This window comes from Chinchilla lanigera, unplaced genomic scaffold (assembly GCF_000276665.1).
Source record: "Chinchilla lanigera isolate Chin_1 unplaced genomic scaffold, ChiLan1.0 scaffold00004, whole genome shotgun sequence".
Lineage (NCBI taxonomy): Eukaryota > Metazoa > Chordata > Mammalia > Rodentia > Chinchillidae > Chinchilla > Chinchilla lanigera.
In genome coordinates, this window is record NW_004955405.1 from 17,968,420 (window position 1) to 17,988,275 (window position 19,856).

General features: G+C 35.5%; 1 protein-coding gene across 2 annotated transcripts in view; it reads left to right on the forward strand.

Moving 5' to 3' along the window:
- The window catches only part of Syt1 (synaptotagmin I), a 532,145-nt gene that overhangs the window by 128,408 nt on the left and 383,881 nt on the right, over positions 1-19,856 (forward strand). The gene's annotated exons all lie outside the window — the stretch shown is intronic.

A 19,856-nucleotide genomic window follows, 5' to 3' on the forward strand; every position in this document is an offset into this window, starting at 1 on the left:
CATTATCTTCTGTGGTTGCCTTGGCAAGTTTTAGCCACCATATCGTTTCGGTAAGAAAAGGAGACTGTGTAATCTGTATGTGTATGTGGAAATGCACACATGCCCATTCGGTTGAATGTTTACGGGAAGAAGCAGGATTAGTGCATCCTTATTTAGCTTATATAAAAACTACTTGAGGCATCTTCCCTCAGAACTCACAGTACCAGAATGACTTCAGGGAGAATTTTCTATTTGTTCTTCTACACACATACACTCTTGTTCCCTGACATTTTGGGTATGCGAGCAACAAGATGCCTACTTTATGCTTGTATAATCCCTGTCCGTTGACACACAGCTCATCCATTCTGATAGCTCTGTACCTAATGGTTTAAAAGCCTGAACTGTATTTCTGTATTTTATGAAACAGAATATGAAACTGTCAAGTCTAAATTACCCAGGATGCTAATCTGGGAAAGAATACATAATGATGGGGAAAAATATATTCCTTATCAGAACAAGCAGGTGTGCTCAATATTGACTGAGCTGCCTAATCATTTGTGTGTACTACATTTCATAAGGAAGAACAGTTACATTCAAACACTTACATTTGTATTTTCTGGCAGTTTGGTATTCACCCTCAGAATAAGCATTCTTTACGCTTTTGATGAAATCAAGTTGATGAAAAATTGTTATCCTTCAATATTTGAAGCATTTGACAATAGTTCACATAGTGTCATTTAACAGATTGCTTTGTGACATGAATGACCAGTTAGAAATTAGCTCTTTGTTTGGACCCTACTTTTGTTTTTCTAGGAGGAGTTAGACATTCATAACATTCATTTCTGGAAAGAAAAGAGACACTCTGTGCTTATTTGTGTTACTCAGACACTGTTGCAAGAGTCAGGTGTGTGATAAAGACAAAGATAAACCCGACACAAACTCTTACAACTTAAGGACACTTTTTTTGTTAATAGCATGCTGGTAGTAAAATGAAAAGAGTTATGTTTCTTTTGCCCATAAAATGACATAAAACTTGATAAATAATTATGCATATTTTTAAAAACATTTCCTGAGTTTGGTACTACCATCATCAAAGTTTTTCCTATATTTCCTTGTGTTTATTTTTTTCTGAGTAGATTCTCCTCACAGACAGCCCATATAACCTTGTCTTTCCCAGCTTTGTTGCCCAATCTTCAATACTGAAGATCAACTGTAAGAATTTAGGCACTTATATGAGCTACAATAGACATTTCCTCCTTAAAAAAAAAATAAAAATGAAAGAATTTAGGTATGTAAGTATCTCTGTGCTTTGAAGCATTAACAGAACTCTAATGTAAATTTTTAACATTTTACTTATACCAGCCATCATCAACAATGTATTAGATATTTATTTATTGCTGCTTCTTTACTTTGCAGAGAGACTAAAGAGTGGATGCCCATGGACTCTGTCCACTGAACAGCTTCTCTGTTGGTATAACTGGTTCTTTCATATTTATTTTAAAAATTGCATCATGCTTTGTTTTCTTTTCTTTATTTTCTTTCTTTGTTTCTTAGGGATATTTTTGAGACTGTTGCTTCTGACCATCACTCCCCAATGCTGCAGAGGTTTTTCATTTTGTTTTCGTTTTCTTCCTTCAAGGAGTCTTTAATTTGCTTCTTTGAGATCAATCCTCCCATCTGTGACTGCCAAGCAGCAAGCAGCTCACCAATACAGGCGAGGATGGGGCACAGTATATGAAGACCGTGATTCTCTGCCTCACTCGACATCAGAATCACACAGGAAGTTTTTAAAATACTGACACCTGGATTTCACACCCAGATTCTGATTAAACTGGTCAGAATCAATAGGTCTGAGCATTAGAAATTTTCCCAAGAGGAGCCTAATGCACAGTCAAGTTTGAGAACCTTTGAAATTTTAACAAGAATCGCCAGGCGTAGCTGTATGTCTTTAGCCTCATGGAAGCCAGCCCCAAACTTTGGAAGGAACTGAAAGCTAATGTCTGCTTTCACTTTTAGTAACCCATTTTGGTGATTTGATCGCTGCCATTTATAACATTTTTTTTCCAACTTCCCTAAACTTAGAATGGAGTTCAGTCAACAGCAGTGAAAACAGTATACAAAACAGCTTTTAAGTCCCTTTCTGGTATCTCTGTAAGATTACTCTGCTCACCTGGTGATTTGGGCAGCTTTCTCCTGAGAGCAATTAATATCTGTGTAAAGATATAATCACTCGAAGCAGCCATGTAAGCAAGAGCAATCTCAAGAGCTTTCATTTCTAGCAGTAAAGAAATTGTATTACAGAAGCATTTTGCTAGTATATCTTAGAACATCAGTGTAATCAGTATTAGAATGAACCATTGTAAAACCAAATAACAGAAAGAGATTAATTTCTATTTAATATCTACAGCTATTCGTTCTCCAAAGTAGATTAAGCTGGATATGACTAAGGGAGGATTTTACTTAGTCTCCTTTGCAGTCTCCTTTGACTCTGAACAATTCCTACAGTTGCTGCCCAAATTCACAGGAGAGGACCAGGGTAATAAGTAGCCCAAACCCCGCAAGCAATCCCCAAGCTAATTGCTATTTGAATAAACTGTAATGTTATTCGGGCTCAGTTTTAATTTACATTGATAACATACTTTCATTTAGAAACAAAGGGCTTCCTTTCTTTTTGTAACATTATTCACTTTGGAATTAAATTTACCTGAATTTTCTGAACTGAATGTAGTATTGTCCATAACCTCAATTTCACTAATAATCTATGGTTGTTACAGAAAGGCATAGAGATATAACTGTAGGTATATGTTTACCTCTTTCTTCAACCAGTCCTATCATTCACTTAAAAAGGATTGAAAGATTTTGTTATCTTTTTCTCTTTTATATTGCAATGCCTTAGGGCATAAGTAAAGTATAAAAATAGGCATTAGTAGTATTTTTAATGCATATAATATTTTTGTTTCATATCAAAATCCAACTACACTCAAGAAACACCCTTGATTCTCTCTGTAACCATGATTTTGAGTTAGGAAAATGTTAAGTAAAATGATTCCAACCTAAGAGAAATTTTGGATTCAAGTCTTCAAAGGGAATCTTATAAAGACTCTATTTTGTTAAAGCTTTGTTAACTTCCCTTGGTGGCTATTTTTCATGCTAATTGTAGATGGCTTTATTGAAAGGCTTCAAGGTTTAGAAAAATCTGCTAATTAAGAATTAAGATTCTAATAAGCAGAGATGATGAACTTTTTTTTCATATATTTATTGGCCCTTTATCCTCCTTTTACTGAGGATACTACTTACTATTTATTTCTACTGTCCCACTGTTTTTGATTGGGTCTTATATTTTGGAGGGTCTAATATTTTTGAGTTCTTTATGTATTCTATACAGTTGCTATTTCTGCCTGAGGAGTAACTGGCAAATATTATTTTTCCCATTCCATAGGTTGTCTCTTTATGCTGTTAGTTGTTTCCTTTGCAGTGCAGAAGATTTTTAATTTGATATGATTGCATTTGTTGATTCTTGCTGATGTTTCTTATGCAATTGGGGTGTTTCACAACTCTGGCCATTAGCATTACACAAATTAGAACAGCACTGAGATTGCATCTTACTGCAGAAAGAAATGCTATCGTCAAGAAATCAAGTAATACATGCTGTCTAGGCTGTGGAAAAAAGAATGCTTGTAAGCTGTTAATAGGAATGGAAACTACTAAAATCAATATGGAAATCTGTATGGAGATTCCTTGAAAAAGTAAAACTAGAAGTCTCACTCAACCCAGATATTCTCCTTTCTAGGTATTTTCCTTAAAAAAATTAAATACCTCATATTGCAGTGATACATGAATATTCATGTTTACAGAAGCAAAACTCCTAACAGCTAAAGTTTGGAAGCATCCTACATGTCCATCAACAAATAAGTGCATTTTTAAAATGTTATATTTATACATAAAGGAGTACTGTACTACTCTGCCATCAATAAAGATAAACTTGTATGAACATAGATGTACCACCAGACCATAATACTAAGTGAAATAAATCAGACACAGAAGTTTAAATATTGCATGACTTCTCATATATGAGAAACTGAAAGTATAAACAAATTAAAGAGTAAAATAAAAGATAGATGATAGGAAACATGGAGATAAATCTTTTACAAGAGGGAAGTGGACAAAGAGATGGAGAGGAGAGAGGAAAAGAGGGGAATGGGATGAGAAAAGGATTAAGATCTTTCATGTACATGTACCCACTCCACATGGGTAATGTAATCATTATGTACTGCAATCTTGAACCAATGAAAGTGAACTAAAAAATAAAAGAGGTTTCTAAATACTACATCACACATCTATGGGGGAGGAACACAAGACCAGCATTAGCTGAAGATGCTTTAGAGATCATATTGCTCCCTATATCTTGAACTGTCTGCTGTGCCTATTCAACTCTAGTTTGGTCAAAGACAAAAAATGAGACAAATAAATCAGAAAGATAAAGAACAATGATAAACTCAGGAAGTGACCTTGGAAAAGCAGTGCTTTAACAGAAACTCAGAGAAACAGACTTTGAATTTTCTACAACATGAATATAGGCATGGCACACCATTAAGAATCTTTTAAAAATAAGTCATAGAAATTATCTGAGCTTGGACAAACCTCAGTGAGTTTACCAGAAAGGTGCTAGGAAATCTACAGAATCAAAGGGAGAGTTAAGCTTCAGTATTTCAGAGAGTGAGATCCAAATCAACTGCAGGGATCTTAGCAGCAGAAATATATTCTCCAGGTTTCTGGAAGTCTCCTAGAAGCCCAACAGCAGTTGAACTAAACTAATTCAAATAATATTCTACTGTTTTCTAGCTTTGTGATTTCTGCTGATTTGTTTAACCTCCTCAGCCTGGCTTCCTTCTCTATAAAACTGGGATAATGCCATGAGCTTCCTTCCTCGTGGTATCATTCCTAGTAAATCATAAAATATTTAGCACACTTGTCATACAATTAGCAGTTAAAAATATTTAGTGTAACAAGTTGTCTAAAGGAGCCAAATGCAAAGCCCCGTGGAAATGTGTTAAGTTCCTTGAGTTTTAGTACTTTTCATTCTATCATACTCGTTACACATCAAGGGCTAGAGAGAGTGAACAGGAATCATGAAGGGTCAGTTCCTTAACTAGCAATGATGAAGTCTAGAACAGCAGCACTCAAAGAGCATGTGGCGGAGCATGTCATGTTGTAGTTCCATGTTCTATCAAACAAACAATAAATAAATGATAAAGGACTCAGACAGGAGCCTCAGAGCTAGCAGATATCTGTAGAAACTCATGTGTGCAGTTTGTCTTAGTATTACTTCTCTATTAATGATTCTAGAGCATTAGCAGTGTCTTGGCTGTGATCCTGAGTGGTTTTGAATTTTCACTTGCAACATCCTCTCCAGTAGGGCAGCAAGTGACTTGGAGGCAACCTCATGGTGTGATTTGTAATGGGAGATTGATATTCATTTATGTTTGCTTGTGTGTTTGTTTGGCCCTGAGGTTTGGTCTTTTTTTTTTTTTTTCACTATTTTCTCTTTTTTGGTACCGGGAATCGAACTCAGGGCCTCGCGCTTGCCAGGCAGGTGCTACACCGCTGAGGTACTCCCCCACCCCTGGCGCTGAGGTTTGAACCGCAGGGTCTTGAGTATGATAACCAATATATCTACAACTGAATCTCCCAGCCCAAAAGAGAGAATCTTGTATCCACAAATAGTCTCATTTTCTAAGGGTTATTTTTAAAGCACATCTTCAACTCTGCTACATTTATATTTACTTGGGGGAGGGATCTAAAAGTGGGAGACTAATGGTGCTGATGAAAACTAAGATAACCTGGTGTAAACTGCTCTGTGAGCCCTTCTAATGACAAGTTCAATTTTGATTCCTATCATCCTCCTTCTCTAATCCCTCCAGCCTGGCAGAAATAGTCTATTTTGGATTAAATTCCTGTCTGTCCGAACACATGTGATTAATAGCAGCTAGAATTAAATTAATCCTGGACTCAATATTTGAATTCATATATTACAGAGAGAATAGGAACATGTCAGGCAAGGTCTGGCGAAGCACTCTTGCCCACTGTGTTAGAGATTATTCAGGAATCAGTCACTGCCAGAAGTTAATGTAGTCAGTGTCGGTGAGCACAGGGGATGGGATCATCAGAAAGTGTAGGACCTGGCTAATATTCCCACAAAGAATTTATTAGCTTCAACAAGATGTGATCTGAGAGAAAAGGTTCTAATCACCACTCGTTTTAAATAAGCACTTGTGCTTAATTGTTGCCAGGGTTTTGATTATACAACTGGGTATTTCATACTGAGAGATGCTGACTGTTTTAAATGTATCAGTGAGGTTCACAGAAATATGCGGAATATTTGGAATGAGAAACAAATTCAAGCACTATGGATATTAAATCTGATTATTTTGAATTATATTGGGGTAAGTTAGAATATATGACTGTATATTTCTAGAGTAATTCAAAACTAATTCTCCATTACTAAGCTGTGATTCTGCTAGTAGCAAAATGGTAAGTGCAGTATTATTTTTTTTCAGGTAAGCAGTAGAAAGGTGAGAAATTATAAACTTCTTGGAAGCAAAATATGCTTCTAGCTTCTGAACATAATCTCTTTTTAGAACTCTATTCATTACTTCTTTGTTTTGAATACTCAGAGCTCTCTATCCTTAAAGGGAAGTCGTACCTGGTCTCTACAGTTCAAGCTGTCAAGACTAAGGTAGGACATTTTAATGCATATTGTCCTGCTACCACTATATTCGAATTTGTATTTTGAAAACTTTTGCCATCCTATTTTAATAAATCCAATGTATATTGGCTTACCCATTACAGCAGTGATTGATTAAATGTCTATATACTCAGATCCTCCAAGAAATGCCAAGTCAAATTCCCAAAAGCATCTGTATTTAAAAATAATAAACAATGTATAAATATTATTTTAGACAGAAAATTTTACAAACAAAGTAGATAACTGAACAATGTCTTTCTTTCTTTTTTTTTTTTTCCGTTTGTTTGTTTTTTTCCCCCGGTACCGGAACCGAACTCACAACCTTGGGCTTGCTAGGCAGGCGTTTTTTGCCGCTGAACTAAATCCCCAGCCCCTTGAACAATGTCTTTCTAAGAATTCTTAATGTTCAGACTGCTGTGTGTTTGCCCCTGGGCCACTTTTTTGTTAGTGGGAACCACAGGTATTCACATTTAAATTCGTATAGCTAGCTGGAACACTTCATTCATAAGTGTTAAGGGTTCCAAAAGAATTCCAATTTAACCATGTCAATAGCTAAAACTACCATTAAATAATCACCTCACCTATTTGTCATGTTATGTTTGATGAAACAAAACGATATTTTCTAAGTCTCAGTTTTGTGACAAAAGTCCCCAATTCTCTTCTTGAAATCAGTGCTAAAATAACAGCAGAACATTCTGGACCTTCATCATTCATAGATGATGTAAAGGGTAATTGTAGATGCCATGATTAATTGAATTTAAAAGTCTGCATTTAGGTTTTATTTTTCCTCTTAGTCTAAATAATCTAAACTATTTTATAAAAAGAAATACACTCCACACATGGCACTTAAGGAGAGAATGTGACAACGGCTGAAAAGACTAAGGATGTCACACCACTCTGCCTACCATCCATTCTGCTGGCTGCAAGGAGGGTGTGCTATTAGTGACTATATAAAGGCTACAGAGAGTCAGCAAACCACCATTATCTAACTAATTGCTTTGTGAAGTGCTTTTAGAAAAATTGGAACTGAAAGGCCCTCTATACTACCAATTTATGGTCTATTCTTAGTGTCAATGACGCCTGAGAGCACAGCACACTGTAGAGCCTGCTTTTCGAATGAGAATATTTTTGTCCAAGTGATGCAGATTTTAAAGTACTCTCACACAGAAAGGCACAGAGTTATCATCTGGTTTTCCTGATGTGAAGTTCATCATCTGACTGTTGATTTCCACTTCAACGTTCTTCATCTAAATAAACCCCCTTTTTTTTTTCATTTTTGCCTCTTGCTTCAAATTTTAAAAGACACTAAACAGAGTACATGGATTAACTGAGAGGTTTTGCTTTTGGTAATTTCAAGGTTTTACAGTTCTATTTTAAGCTTGTTCTCTGCTTTAATCATCTGCGTGGTAAAATAAGATTATTTAAGGCAAAACGCTGCTTGTTGCAGGGTACATGTAAATGTTTACAGATTTCTAGAAACTTGGTAGAAATGTATATTTTTGTTTTCCCTAACCCCTTTCCAAAATTAAAGCAATTCTACTATAATTTTAATGTAATATTCTGATAGTTTAAAAATAAAAATAAATGAAATTTCATGGGGAAAGTAAGTTTAAGGGATAATGGTGCATATCAACATAATATACTTTCTCCCCCAAAAGACTATAACACCAAGCATAGCATTTGCTTACTGTTAATTTATTATTGTCATTTGTGAAAAACTTACTTGCTCTTAGCTGAAGGGTCTTTGCTGTGAAGACTAGTAATGTACTTGTGAATGCAACATGATTTCTCTCCTGTTGTCATGTTCTGTTTTGTTTTTTTTCTTTAACGGGGGAAATTTTTCCCTGGAAACATGACTCATCATTTCATACTTTAAAAGTCTTTTTCTATATTATATATATTATAGCTTATTAAGTAAATGAAACAAGGTCTATGCCACATATTCCAATGTTTAAACAAAAAGTTCAAAATACAAAGGCTTAAGAAAAATGTATTCTGTTTATGTAATATATACTATTAAAAGTCTTTTTCTAATGAATGGAATTTTGCTTTTGGACCATCATTTCAGTATCTAGGTCATGAGCCATACAGAAAATTTCATCATGTTGCATTTATTGAGATGCTCTGAACTCTTGGCCTGAAGCTTACTTCATTTATATTCCATGTCTACTCTAACAGTGAATCTAGTTTAGCATCACTAAACACATTACATTTGCTTAATGACTGTGTCTTCTTTGAATCTGAAATTCACTGAGTCATTCCTTTGGGATCCTTCTGTTGTTAAACTAGATAAGGAGGTAAGATAAGGCAAAGTGAGAAAAGGGGCAGAGAAAAAGCTTGAACCTTTCTGCAGGTTCTTTGGGAAATGATTCCATTAAACCCACACTCTTCGGCTTCAAGCAAATATCTCATATTGTGATTGGTATGTAGCTTCCTTTGAAAATGAATACCAGGATCATACGTTTACGCAGGAACTTTCACCCCCTAAAGCGTGTGTTACAAACTACACAGAGCACAGAAATTGCTTTACCCTCTACTGGAGAGGGACACAGCAGTTGTTTAACAGACCACAACAAGACTGCGAAATCACTTAAGAAAGGAATTGAATGAGAGCACAGCATCCAAAAGAAACTACAGGGGGGATGTAAGAAAAGCAAACTGTAGTCCCTCAATTTGGAATTTGGCCAGTACATTCAGATCAAGCTCTCCATTCCATTTTTCCCCTTAAAAATTATAGTGCCTTTGACCCAATGATGGATGTCTTGAAAATATTAGTGTTTCTATCACATAACATCTCTGGGATCTAACCCCTTGGTTATTACTGGCCCAAAAATGACCCAAAAAGGCAGATTCTACTGAATGACTTTCTAGCCTTCACGGTTTCAGCGCACCTGGGTTTCCCCTTTATGTCTCTTTGCCAAATGCCACTAGGCCTAGTCAATGTTAATAATATTACAATGCAACTGCTATTTAAAATCCACCATAGCAGAGTTGGAGCTTATAAAACAGATTTTCTAATTTCTTTTAAATGTGAAAAGACATATGCTTAAGGCTCACTGCAAAATTACAAAGATTTAGAGATTTATTAAAGTCAGTAAATAATGTACTAGTAAAATAGTGTTTCCTTGATGAATTATTTCTTCTTGGCTTGCAGGTTCAGAAGGGTATGCTTTACACTACATTGTAGATTTTTCCAAATTTCTGAGTGATGGAGACAATTCTACAGGTGAATTTATATTAAAAATATGTGTGTATACTTCCCATCCCCTTGAGAAGAAATACTATGCATTTCCATAATTGTTTGTGACCTGTTCATACTTTACCTTTTGGTGACAGACTATTTTCTCAACTTGTAAGTGTTAGGCAGTCCCATTTCATTTTACACAATTCAGCTACTACAAAGAGAAATGTAGTCTTTGAAGTTAGATTACAGCTATTTTTTTTTCCAAGCCACAGGTTTGAATCATCACTCCCTCAAAAAGATTAATTTCTTTTGTTCCAATTTTAAAGAAATAATGCTGAGTAATACTCCATTAGTTGTTTGATCAGTCTTGCATTTGTACATTTGGTAATCTGAGCAACTTCCTTGAAGATAACAATATGTAATATAAGAACCATTGTTAATTTCCTATCATCTTGTTTTGAAATTCTGTATCATTTGTATTGGCTTTTGTGTTGTTTTGTTTTTATCTTTTTTGTTGTTATATTTTGTTTGCTTTTCCATTTAAAATAAAAAAACGATTGCTAGAGTCTTAAAAAACATCGATTATGTGGAAAAACTGCCATGAGCGGAAGTCATAATGAAATAGTTAACTCTCATCTTTAGAGTAACTGTGATACCACTAAGAATTCTATTTTCTATGCTTCCAAATATCTAGTGACTCTGCTTTTTCAAATCAAGTGCTCTAATCCAGGAAATACAATCTCTTTTTGTCTTTCTTTTTCTCTCTCTCTCCCTATATATATATATGAAATGATAATGATAAAAGCATTCTGATATCTATTGAGTCTTGTTTGATTTACAGCTATTTGTGAAGAAAATTAACAGTTGTTTAAAGTTTTTTATTGTAATTTTATTTTTATCGGTACATAATGATCACATTCCTCATGTGAAGTTGGTAAACATACATAATACATTTTAAAGCCTTTTTCATTCTCTTTTTCTCGCTCCCGGTCCCTCTTCCTTCCTCGGTCCTTCCCTTTTACAAAAGACCTGTCTCCTTACTTCCTATCATCTACTTTCTGTTTTGCTGGCTATACAGTTGTACATTTTACAGCATGTTAAATTTTTATTGAAAATCAACTAGATCATAAATATAAAGATAATGACAATCATAATTTCTGTTAAGGTAATTATAGCGTGTAATTCAGGTAATTCTCACTGGCTTCCCTTATGTGCCTGGTAAATTCCATGATTTATACAGACAGTACTTGGAACAGTGCTAGAAAATATTCAGTTGTATACAGATCTTGTCATTATTATCATATTATTTCTTTAAATTAGCATAAGTAATTTTATTTGAATAAAATTCCAATAGCATCTTATCTTTCAGCTATTTTCTGTTGTTGGCTCAGGGCTAAAGATAATAGAGATTTGATGTTACTATTGATTTGGGATAGTTCATTAGTATAGTAGCAATTATTAATAAACACGTGGTGAAAATAATGCAAGATAGCTGGGAGAACATTCCAGACCAACATTTTTTGAATGTTTACTATGTATCTGCTTTCTTTAAGTATCTTATCTCATTTCATTTCCCAACAGCATTATCCAGAGAATATTATTTCCACATTTAGATTAAGCAAATGGAGCCAAAAGAGGTTCAAAAACTTGCCCTAAGCTATTTAATTTTAAGTGATGGATCAATATTGCTGGCTCTTAAATTCTTTCTGCTAAACAGTGACTCTAAACTGGTGAACAGTAGTTCATATAGCTTCAAACTATCAAAGCAGAACTTACACAAACTCATGAAACTTATCTCTGTATGACTTCCACAAAACACCTGGACATAACTTAAAAACCCTGTCAGAAGGCCTGTCTGAAAGAATCCCTTCCGGAGTGTGCGCAAACAAGATTTCTGGTATTCCTTTGAGTTCTACCAGAGAAAAACCCTTCTCAGGACTGACTATTACTGTTCTAACTACACAAGAAGTCAGTAGAATACCTTCTTCCCAGAGCTGCAACCAATATCATGTGTTAGAGATCAGCAACAGACTTTTGAAAGGGAATGTGAATGAACTCGCATTATATCCAAACCTATTTAATAACAATCTTAACATAACAATATTTTATTCATATCTTGCAATTCAATTAAGTGAATGTTTATGAGTAGAAAAAACTCCTTAATAAAGAACAGGGATTTTAGCATCACACACACTTGGATGGCAATTTCAGTTTTCCCTTTACTAGGCTTGAATCAAGTATAAATCTTTGCAACTAATTAAACTTCAGCATCTTAATAGAAAAATATTGAGCTAATCATAAGGTCTATCTCAGGGATGCTATGCATTAATCTTGTATTAAATTGGATAGTACATGTAAATCACTTAGCAGAGTATCTGACCAATAGCAACCACTTCAAAAAAGATCATTATTATTTTTGTTCAGAGTATTATTATAGCCAACGTATATGTGTGTGTGTATATGTATGTATATATATATATATATATATATATATATATGCAAGACCCTTAAGAGTAAGTAGACATGGGCCTTCCCTAGCCAAGGAAGATATGACTAAATAGACAGGTAGTTTAAAAAGCATTGGCCATGCAGTTTACTAAATATTATGCCAGTCTTGGGGATTAATATCAACAGAATTGCAAAAGCTTTCAATTAGCTTAGAAAGTTACTTAAATTTGAGAAATGATCACACAAAGGGTATACACTTCATGAGGGCCTTGATCCAAACCCACATTGTCCAGTTCCTTACTACCATGGAAACACCTTAGCAACACAACTGTCTAGACAGGTGCTTGATTTGCCTGGTTTTTTTTCTATTAATTTGCCTTCAAAGGTTGTGATGTGCCTGTTAGGATGGTAAGAGACCATAACTTTAGCTTCTCATATCAAGATGTACTGTTGGGAAAAATCTAAAAAGGTATCTTATTAAGGGTCCTCTTCTGGGCCCTCTGAACCAAAAGCTTAAAATGGATATATCAACTTCCCTGTTCATCTTTTTCATGATTTTCTATCTCAGGCAGGTCAACTGTGACCATGTAGGAAAATTACCTTTATAAGGCGTGGGGATTAAATCATCACATTCTGTGTCATCAAGGGAGCACTCGGATAGGACTAAGCAGTGCAATAATCTACCAACCACTGGCACCTGTGGGACTGCAGCCTCAAGGCCAAAGGGTGGATGTCATGTCAGAAGTGCTTTCCCCAAGTTGCAGCAGAATTATGCAGTTAGAAGAAAAGGGAGAGCAGCAGTGTAACGTTCGTGAATGACTTGCAGGCAACAGATGCTCCGTCTGTCAGTCACGTTACTAAGAATGGTGACATTGCAAACATGTTTGGCTTTTCTTGTCTGGTGGCATTTAGTCGGGCTGAGTATTTGGTGCCATCTTCTGAGTGTCCCTGGAATGACACTTGTGTATGTGTGTGTGTTGCTATTGTTGTTGGTCCTTACTTATCTGAAATGCATTGTGTAAAATTGCCATCAGATATTCATAAAAAAAGCTTCAGAGCTTTACTTAGTAAGTTTTGGGCAGTGGAGGGTAAGAGGCAGCCATGTTTCCCAACACTCACTTTCTCCATGAGAAGCCAAGGCAAAACTCACAGTGAAGCGTCATCTTTATGGTCATCATTGGTTTCTCTGAAGCACAGTGTAGTTATGAGTGACAAAGATCTTTTGTGCTGATTTTTTCACTTGAGGTCATATGTAGCTACTGCTATTTTGATGCCTTGTATATTTTTAAAGCAACCTGGAGAATTCTTTAAAAAAAAGAATAAGAAGTAAACTTTCATCCACACGAATGTACTCCAAAGCTGCTGCATTCAGTAACATTTCAGTTTGTGGAAGTTTTCAATGTTTTCAGCCTACAGACTTATTCGCCATTTTTGGGCACAAGGGCTACTGCTCTGGACAGGAGTGGTGGCCCATGGGGAAAGCAGGGCTCTGAGGAGATGAAGACTTCCCCTCAAGGTAGCTGAGGGGAAACTGTGTGGCTAAATACAGCAACAACTTACATATGACTGCTGTTCAAAGGATGATCTCAAGTCCCTCTTCTCCTCTAATGCTTCTTGAATTAATTTCTCCAGTCCTGTATTGATGTCCCTGTCTCCTGGACTTCATAGTTTATTATTTGTTCAGGTAATTCTGAAATAAAAGTAGGATCTCTTTTGCAAACTCATGTGTAAGTTGGCCATTTAATTCACAGAATCTATTTTCCTAGTAGTTTTTGTTGTTATTGTTATTGACAGTGTCATCGCTCTTATTAGGAGATTATTGCTTATATCAGAACTTAAATCTTTACCATGAGCTACCAGTAAGAATACTGCAAGAACATGATGACCTTTAACACTTTTATGCATAAATATCTAGAATTGTTTCAAAGGATCCTCTGAATTCAGAAGGTAGTACATTAATTGGGAAATGAAAGAAAACAAAAGAAAAACTATATAATACTTAAAACTTTTCTCAACTTTCATCTCCTGGAAGATGTCAAAAAAAGAAAGACTGAAATTAGGAGATATAAAAGGTTTTGGGGCTCAATCTTATGAAAGAGGTAATGAAAGAATTTTAGTTAAAAAGTTCTTTTAAAAAAAAAAAAAAAACAAAACAGAAAAGAGCCAGGGATATAAGTCAGTGGTAGAGTGCCTTCTGCGCATGAGCAGGGCCCTGGGTTTTATCTGTAGCACCACAAAAAATAAACAACGGGACAGAAAAGAATTTTGGGAGTAGACAGCTTGGGAGATAGGGAGTGTGTGGATGGAAGGGTAATGGTCCTGTCATTCATTTAATATCTAACTGGCAAATGCTTCTTAGGTCGGGCACTGGTTTTTAAGAGGCACTTGAGAATACAGTAATAAATATGTAAACTAGGATTCCTGCTCCCAATTAATGTATACTTAATGAAGTAAAAAAAGAAAAAACCCACATGCATATAAATTGCAATTAGTATGGTGAGGGGGAAAAAACCTATAAAGACATAAATGAAATAAGCAATGGGCTGAGGGTATGTGGCCCATTTATACAGAGGATGGTCAGAGAAGGGTTCTCCAACATGGGAGCTTCTGAGTTAACAACTATCCTGAAATAACTGGAGGAAGAGAATTGAGGGCTCCATACATGCAAATGACCAGAGGTAGAAAGGATGTTAATTTGTTCTAGAAGCAGAAGGGACACTAGGTAGTAAACACATTTATTACATAAATAACGAGGAATATAATATATAAGATACAATAAGCCACTGTGTGTGGTTGGGTTTAATTCTAATGACCAGAAATCCATGCAAACGTTATATTCAGAGAACTATTGCACTCGCTTTAGCAGCACATATATATTCAGAGAACTACTGTGTCCCCAATTTATGCTTAAGAAGTGTACTCTGGCTATTTTGTTAAATATTGATTGTTTAGAACAAAAGATCAGAGTTAAGAGTGAGGCATTTACCAAGAGAATAATGAAGCTGATTGGAACCACAATAGTGGCTCTAAGAATGGTGCACAGTGGGCAGAATTGGGCCACTTTGTGGAGCTAGAATCCGTTTTGATAATGTGGAGAGAGTGAAGGAAAATAGGAAATCACAGATGATTCCCAGGACACTGGTCTACACAGCAGTTTCGATGTCTGTAGTGCTCCAAACATTTCCACTGTCCTCTTGTACTGTTCTCTCCAGGTTTTTGCTAAGCTCATTTTTCTAGATTATGTCCTTATAGACGAGGGCCCCAATGTCTCATGTGCCCACAGTGTTTGCCATAGCTGGGAGTACTTTATTTTCTCTACAACCTGAAAAATAATTATGTAAGAATAGTTTTCTTTCCCAGGAAAAACATTGCAGTGGAATTTTTAGAATTTTCAATTTCACTCTAAACATGTTTATGCTTCCAAGATTTCTCGAACGGTCCTCCACTCAGAGACTTGGCATCAAACTTAAATACAAGTTGTTCACCTCCATTAAATATTTAACTTGCATGCAGATACCTATTTTTGTTATGAGGTACATCCATTGTAGCTGTTGTGAAAGAGAATATGGTATTTTAAAAGCTTTGTAAGTTATTAGTTTGTCCAATGAGAAAACAAATCTCTATGAATGCTGTGTATGTTGTATATTACCATATTAGCACTTTAAATTTGAGTGGCTTTATCTTTACTATTTAGAACATGACTCTTCCAGTTTTCTCTTGCTAGTTTTCTTCTGGGCTTATAATTATTTATGCAAGGCCATATATACTCTGTGGATATCTGAAGCAGTAGCAACCCTACTTTTACTTCCCTGACATCCAGAATAATCTGGAAGCTGTCAGTACTCTTCATTAAGGATGAGTTTTAAGGAAAAGTATCAAAGCAAATCATAGCTATTAATACTAAATTACATGTATTAAGTTTTCATTTATTCTCTGGCACTGTGATAAACACTTGATATTTTATTTTACTTAATTGAAATAAATGCTCTCTGAAGTAGCATAATATCCCCATTTTACTGATGAAAATGGAGACTTAAAAAGGTTAAAGCCTATGCCTAAAATCACCAAAATTATCTTTCAGAATAATGAAATTTTTTTTAAAGATCCACAACTTAATTTCTTATCTGCAAGATATTTTGCTACTTGATGTAATATGGTCAATCTGCTTGATACCTTATATTATTATTTGTTTGCATTTTCAGCATTTTGAAAAACTATGTGTTTTAAGCTAGACATGGTGGCATATGCCTATAATCCCAGCACTGACGAGGCTGAGGCAGGAGGATTACTGTGAGTTCAAGGCCACCCTGCACTACATAGTGAGTTTACAGCCACCCTGAATTACATAGTGAGACTCTATCTCAAAAAACAAAGCAACAAAATGTCCACTTATTTTAATCTTCACCTTCTCTTTGTTTCCCCATCAATATTGACTCTGTTTGTTGCATGATTTTCTTATTCTGCCTATCTTGTATCATTTTTTCCTCTTAGTTCAGAATTGATGCTTTATTGAGTGGCTACTCAAGGCCCAGAAAGACATTTTCTGCTCCATGGTACTTTTCCCTCCTGGCTGCCAGTACAGGCTTTCCCGCGTTAGAAGTACTGAGCTCGGTAATCTTTCCAAGATTTCTGACTTTTTCAGTGTCTGAGGATGCAATATTGTTAGATGGAATCTAAGTTCTGTGCCCTTATTTTTATGGATTTCTTTTTATTGTTTAATGGATTTTTTCGTATTCTTACTACTGTAGGTTAATGTTTCTTTATCCTGTTTTTTCAATATTTTCCTAGTGTGGTAGAGAGAAAGGTTAAAAAATCAATAGAATTAGAATTGAAAAGAGACCATGACAAGATTAAAATTAGACAGAAGCAAATTTTTTTTTCCCCATTCTAAGTTCAAGATTAGACTGTGTGCCACTTTCTTCTCTCAGAAAGCAAGACAGGGTCTGTGTCACTTGCCTTGTCCCCTCGCTAGCTTGGTTGCTTTCTTTGGATGAAATCCTCCATTCATTTTGAACAAACTCTCCTCAGAATGATGCTTCCCTGTGTGCCAATCACTAGGACCAAATTATGATAAAACATTTCCTGCTGTCTTCTTTCATGAAGGCTATGTCTTTGCCCCTCCTCTTAACCAGAGTAAGGCGAGATGGCTTCATGTTTGAACCTCCCATTTGTCACAACCCACTGTATTCGTGGTGTCTGAATTCCTCCATTTAACCAGCTCTAATCACAAGTATTTGAGAAATAATTGTGTCTGTACTGAACATGCACAGACTTCTTTCCTATCATTCCCTAAACAGGGCAGTACAAAAACTAGATAGCATTTACATTCTCTTAGGTATTACAAGCAATCTAGAGATAATTTAAGCATACGAGAGGCTGTACATAAAATACATGCAAGCAATATACCATTTTGGTAGTACGTGTTTGCAGTATATGCAGTTTACAGCCACCTTGGGGTGGGTGTACATGAACAGAATACAGTTTGGTTCATTTTTTAATCTCCTCCCCTCACTGGTCCCTCCCTCCTCTTTTAATTCCCCTTTTCCCATTTACATTCTTGATATTACAGATCTTATCTCACGTTTATGGCATATGCCTACACTCATTGAGATCACTAGGCTCCTGCACATGGCATATCTTAATTCCACTTATTTCCCTTCTCCTCCCTCTGACCCCTTCCCTTGGTATCTTGGAGCACTTCCCGTTTGCAAGAGACCTATCCGCTGTCTCCTATCCATCCTTTATTACTGTATTTGTTTATACTTTGCCCTGCTCAAATGAGAAGTATCATACAGTATTTGAGCTTACATTATATATAAAGGACTTGAGCATCCTTGGATTTTGGTATCCATGAGGCAGCCTGAAACAAATCCCATGGATACCAGAGGAAAACTGTGCTGTATTTTTAAATTAATCCTGAATTCTTGATTAACCAATTCAGTGCATCCTATAACACTTCAAAACACGAGATCTACTTAACCATTTCATTCTCTCCCATTCTTCTTTAGTACTGTATAGTAGATTCAAAGGGTCCTATTCTGCTGCCAGTTTTTAGACCATCCCTATGGGTGCTCAGATTTTTTTTACCTGCACCTGAATCATTTTACCTTTACATCTGTTCTCTTCCATTACTCATTATGCATCTACGTTTGAAGATGATATCTTTTAAAGTGAGATCCTCCAAATGTATCCTTAATTCAGTACCAACCTTATTCCTGAACAACTTTACTCCCAAAAGACATCCTGCATTTTTCAAACATATTTGATTTTCCTTCAAGGGAAGGATGGAAGTAACTAGGCTCATGGCCACCAATTGAGAAGCAACCAGATTTAGGCCATCATGCCAATCATTATTGAGAAGTTCTGCCAGAATTTGATTTCTACCGATTTTTTAATATAACGATTGTACACATTTGAGGGGTACAGTGTAATACTTCAACACACACACATATATAATTGTGTAACATGAACTGAACAAATGGGGTAATTAGCATTTCCATTTCTTTATCATTCTGTTTAAAGCACAGTAACATGAGTATAGTCCAATATAACATTATATACTTCATGGAAATCTATTTCTTAATTAGCATAATGTCTAAGAAGTTACATTAAACTCTAACATAAAACATTAAATTAAGTAATATACTGTCATTGGGAAAAAAGAGGTTAAGGAAGAGATAACAGAGGTCAAATAATAGGAACAATCTAGTGAATGTTAAATGTTCTGTTCATCATACAGAAACCAAAATGTGCCTGAGTTTACACCCTAGCTTAAAAGAATCAGTTTATTACAAAGAAGTGTGATGAGTGATATGTTTGGGAAATTAAAAAGAAGTATGCAAATTCATAACAAGGACATTCCATCAAGTAATGACATTTCAGTTAAGACCTAAAAAATGGATAAGAGTCAGCCCTATGCTGATATTGAGAGTACACCTTTGAAAGAGATAGGACCTCTGACCTTAAATAATGTACAATAAACACATATACATCGTCTTGGAGAGATCTTATAAGACATAGTTAAACTAGGGGAAAATATAGACTAATGGTTTTCAGCTTTGTTTTCAACTGAAAAGTCACATGCCCTTTAAAAAAAAAACACTCATACCTAATAACCATGAGTGATTAAAACCTCCTGGATTAAAAATTGGGGATGTAGTCTTGAAAACCTGTATTCCCAGTTGATTCTTATAGCTGTCCACAGGTGAGAGTCCTTGCTTAAGATACATCATAGGTTCCTTCAAGAGTCATCTGTGGATGATCTATAGCTGCACATTTTCAAGGTCACAGCTGAGAATGTAAAGGGTCTAAAATTTAGAGTCCTAGAATCTTAATTTTAAGAGTTGTCTCAGGTTTTGGGTGGTTTAAAGATGTAAGGTCCACGTGTGGAAAATTGTGCTCTGATATTTACAAGAATGATGTCTCCAACAGAAGACAAATGTGGACTAGGTTCTGATACATATTTTAGAAGGAGATTGGATGCAGGCAGTTGGATGTGTC